General features: G+C 62.9%; 1 protein-coding gene across 1 annotated transcript in view; it reads left to right on the forward strand.

Moving 5' to 3' along the window:
• FLT4 (fms-related tyrosine kinase 4) overlaps positions 1 to 4,177 on the forward strand; it is a 40,952-nt gene that overhangs the window by 3,419 nt on the left and 33,356 nt on the right. The window lies entirely within an intron of this gene.

The raw sequence follows: 4,177 nt of genomic DNA on the forward strand, positions 1-4,177 counted from the left end.
GCCCAGCTCCTGCATGGCCAGCCCCAGTCTACAGGTGTCTGGCTGCTGGGGCTGCAGGGGCCATGGGGGGAATCCCTGGTCAGTCAACCACGGGTCAGTCCTGGATTTACACTGACTTCTCCTGTCTGGCAGAAAAGCCCTTCATCAGCGTCGAGTGGCTCAAAGGCCCCATCCTGGAGGCCACGGCAGGAGACGAGCTGGTGAAGCTGCCCGTGAAGCTGGCAGCATACCCTCCGCCCGAGTTCCAATGGTAACAGCCCTGGCTCCCCTGACCCCGCCGCTACCCTTCCAAGCTGAGGGGCAAAACAGACCACGGGGGAGGAAGGGCAGCATCCTCGCCATCAGGACCTGCACGCTGAGACCAGGCATGGCAGGAGCCTCTCTCAGGAGACGCCCCAAGGAGCCTGCCCGTAATGTGGTATTCCAGATGGAAGGTCTATCTGTGCTCCTGCCACACCGGGAAGGGTTTCAGTACCAGCCTTCTGTTCCATGTGGGTGTGGTGGGCACATCGAGGGGCTTTTCCTAACTGCCTCCTGACGGCTGACTGCCTCTCTGCCCTGCAGAGTCTCCAGGGCCTGCCCTGAAGCAGTGGCTTAGCGTTCGTTCCCTATGCCTCCTTCTAACGAGGCTGCCTCTCCCAGGACCCTCCTGTCCAGAAATGTGGAGATGCCACAGGGAACTGACACATTGCCTGGGCTGGGCCTGTGCTGTGTGGCAGTGAGCAAGAGAGCTTCCAGGAGGCCGGCAGGCTGCTGGAGTCCCCGCAGACCCCCGATCTGCAGGCTGAATGAGGTTACCCTGCAGTGTGCCGAGGCCCAGGGAAGGGATGCCTCAGGGGTGGCTCTGCCTCTGCTGGCTGCTCCCTGCAGGCTGTCGGGGGGCATGGCACTCCTCACAAACACATCCGCAGGCCGTCTGAGTAATCCACATGGCTCACCCATGGTCAGTCACACTTTGAGTCCCCATTGCATGGATGAGGAAGCAGAGGCCAGGAAAGGTTATTCGTAATTGACCCCCAAGTTTCCAGGAGGGGTCTCTGCTCTGAGCTAGCCCAGCAGCCTCCTCCTTTTCAGCCTGGGCACCTCCCTCCTGGCAGGGCCACTCTTCCTGGAGCTGGGCAAGCAGAGGCCCAGGGTTTCCTCAGCCAGGGCCCCCTGCACTGGCTGGGGGCTGGTCTCTCCTAGGAAGGCCCAGGGTGTCCTGGCCCTGAGCCCAGTGTGACCCTCCCACTGAGGACACAGACTTCAGTGTCTGTCCAAGGCACCCGGTCAGTGCCAAGGCCCTTGGGGCAGAATCCTGAGGGCACTGGCAGATCCTGGAGCCTCACTCACAGGTGCAGCTCCTGGAGACTCCTGGGCCCTGTCCCCCACCCTCCAAGGCCAGCAGGACTGAGCCTGCTCTGGGCAGGTGGCAGCTCTGTTGCATCCAGGGTCTACCCAATCCTCAGGCAGCTGCCTGTCAGAACAGCTTTCCAGGATCGCTCCTGCCACATCTGGTCCTCTTCCTATGGCACCCACCCAGCCTTCCTGTGGTGCCCATCCTTCCTATGGCACCATCACGTGACGATGGCGAGCAGTGACTGGGTGGATGGTCTGGCAAACACACAGACAGACTGGTCCTTGGCTTCCGAAGCACCCATAGTGTGTCCAGCACGCTGCTGGCACTGTCTGAGTTAAACCTCACGACAGTTGCAAGGTGCATGTCATCTCCTCCGCTGAGGCAATGAAAGGGTCTCAGATCCGGCAAGTGGCACACTCGGGACCAGAGCCACGCAGACAGCACCACCTCAGTTCCGCCCCGGCCCGGGCCTGCCTCACTCTGTGACCCCAGGCCAGGCAGCTCCCCTCTGGGTCCCTGCTGTGGTGTCCCAGTTGAGAACAGGTCCCTGCATCCCCTTCTCTCTTGGTCTCTGCCCAAGGGCTATGCCTCTCCCGGGCCACACTGTGGTGTGTCTCTGGTCTACCACACTCAGCACTGGGGCAGGCACCTGTCCAAAGGAGGAGTGTCTCCATACAGAGTCCAGGACACAGAGACAGGTTCCTGCAGGGGCCCCAGCACACCCTCTGGGGCTGAGACATCTGCTTCCTCACGTGTGCAACAGACATGTAGGGAGCTGGGCGCAACTCTACAGGAGGCAGCCCTGCCCTCGTGGGGCTCCCAACCCAGGGGGAAGATGGGCAGTCAATAGACACAGCAAAGCAGGGGCAGGCCACAGCATAGGATAGGCAGGCAGGCTACACACCCCCACCCAAATGAAGGAGGCAGGGAGCCCTGCAGATTCCTGGCTACGGAAATGAGCGTCCCAGCGAGGCGGGCAGTGATAGACAGGCCTTGGGGTGGGGGGTGGACAGCAAGAAGGCCACGTGTCTGGAAGGGCCACACACATGGCAAGGAGCTAGACCGCTCACAGGGACTGCACCTCACTCCTTCAGATGTCGGTAAGAAAGAGGACAGGGTCTCCAGGCCTGCCACATCTGGGCGCCCACCCACCCTTCCTGTGGCGCCCACCCTTCCTATGGCACCATCACATGTCGATGGCGAGCAGTGACTAGGTGGATGGTCTAGCAAACACACAGACGAGCTGGGTGGAGGAGCCAGGTGTGTGGGATCCTCCTGGGCTGGGCTGGGCAAGCCTGGCCGAAGAAGGCTGTCTGCAGCCACAGGTAGGGAGAGCGAAGGCGCTGCCCCAGCAGGGACATGGTCATCTCGCTACTTGTGGAGAGATCACAGAGCCTTTGGGGCAAGGCAGGGGATGCTACTGCAGACCTCAGTGACCGATGCCCCGAGGCGGCCGCCTGACACGGTTGTCACACCTGGGAGATGCGGCCTGGAGATATCTCCAGGGACTTAGGCCTTCCCCTCGCAGACCAGTGTCTCCCGCCCTTCCCTGCACTCCTGCCAGCCCCTCCCTCCTCCTGACCATGTATTTGGGGTCGGGGGCTGGGGGTGCCAGGATGAGGTTGGGGCTGAGGTGGGATCTGTACGGACCCTGACCTCCCTTCCCCGGCCAGGTACAAGGATGGAAAGGCACTGTCCGGGCGCCACAGTCCACATGCCCTAGTGCTCAAGGAGGTGACAGAGGCCAGTACCGGCATCTACACCCTCGCCTTGTGGAACTCCGCTGCTGGCCTCAGACGCAACATCAGCCTGGAGCTGGTGGTGAATGGTAGGCCAGGGATGGGAGAGCACACAGGTGGGCGGTGGGCGGCGTGGCATTGGAAGTCAGCTGACCGGCCATCTGCTGTGCCCCCAGTGCCCCCCCACATACACGAGAAGGAGGCCTCCTCCCCCAGCATCTACTCGCGCCACAGCCGCCAGGCCCTCACCTGCACGGCCTATGGGGTGCCCCTGCCCCTCAGCATCCATTGGCACTGGCGGCCCTGGACACCCTGCAAGATGTTTGCCCAGCGGAGTCTGTGAGTACAGCTCCTACGTACGGCCCAGGCCCCTGCACAGCCACAGCCCCCGCCCCCAGCCTCCGCCGTGAGGAGCCCTCTTTATAGCGCCCCTCACCACCCAGGCCTTCCCTGCACCCCTCCCCAGGGCCCCGCTCTGAACTTGAACCCTACCTTCAGCTATAGCCAATCCCTGGCCTCACCGCGCCTGAGTGAGGCTCAGAGCCTCCCTTGCACCCCTCCTCCACCAGCTGGCCAGGCTGGACAAAGGATGGGTCCGGCCCCCACCCACCTCCCTCAAGAGCGAAGACCTCTGGACACATAATTGCATCATCTGGAGGCAGGAGGAAGCACATGCCTCTGAGCACCCAGCAGGACACCTCCAGTGGGGCAGGGGTCTGGGAGGGTGTTATCTGAGCCTCTGGGATGGTTGCACTGAGCCCCACGGCACACCGTGTGTGCTCACGTGCCTCAGCTCATCTGTGCAGCACTCACGTCACCCCCTTACAGACAGGGAAACAGGGTCAGAGAAGGGAGATGGCTTTCCCAGGGGCACAGCTGTAAGCAGCAGGACCAACCCACCTGCTGAGCCACGCTCCCCTCACCCACCTGCTGGGCCGTGCTCCCCTCACCCACCTGCTGAGCCATGCTCCCCTCACCCACCTGCTGGGCCGTGCTCCCCTCGCCCACCTGCTGGGCCGTGCTCCCCTCACCCACCTGCTGAGCTGTGCTCCCTTCGCCCACCTGCTGAGCCGTGCTCCCCTCACCCACCTGCTGAGCC

This window comes from Mandrillus leucophaeus, unplaced genomic scaffold (assembly GCF_000951045.1).
Source record: "Mandrillus leucophaeus isolate KB7577 unplaced genomic scaffold, Mleu.le_1.0 Scaffold170, whole genome shotgun sequence".
Classification (NCBI taxonomy): Eukaryota; Metazoa; Chordata; class Mammalia; order Primates; family Cercopithecidae; genus Mandrillus; species Mandrillus leucophaeus.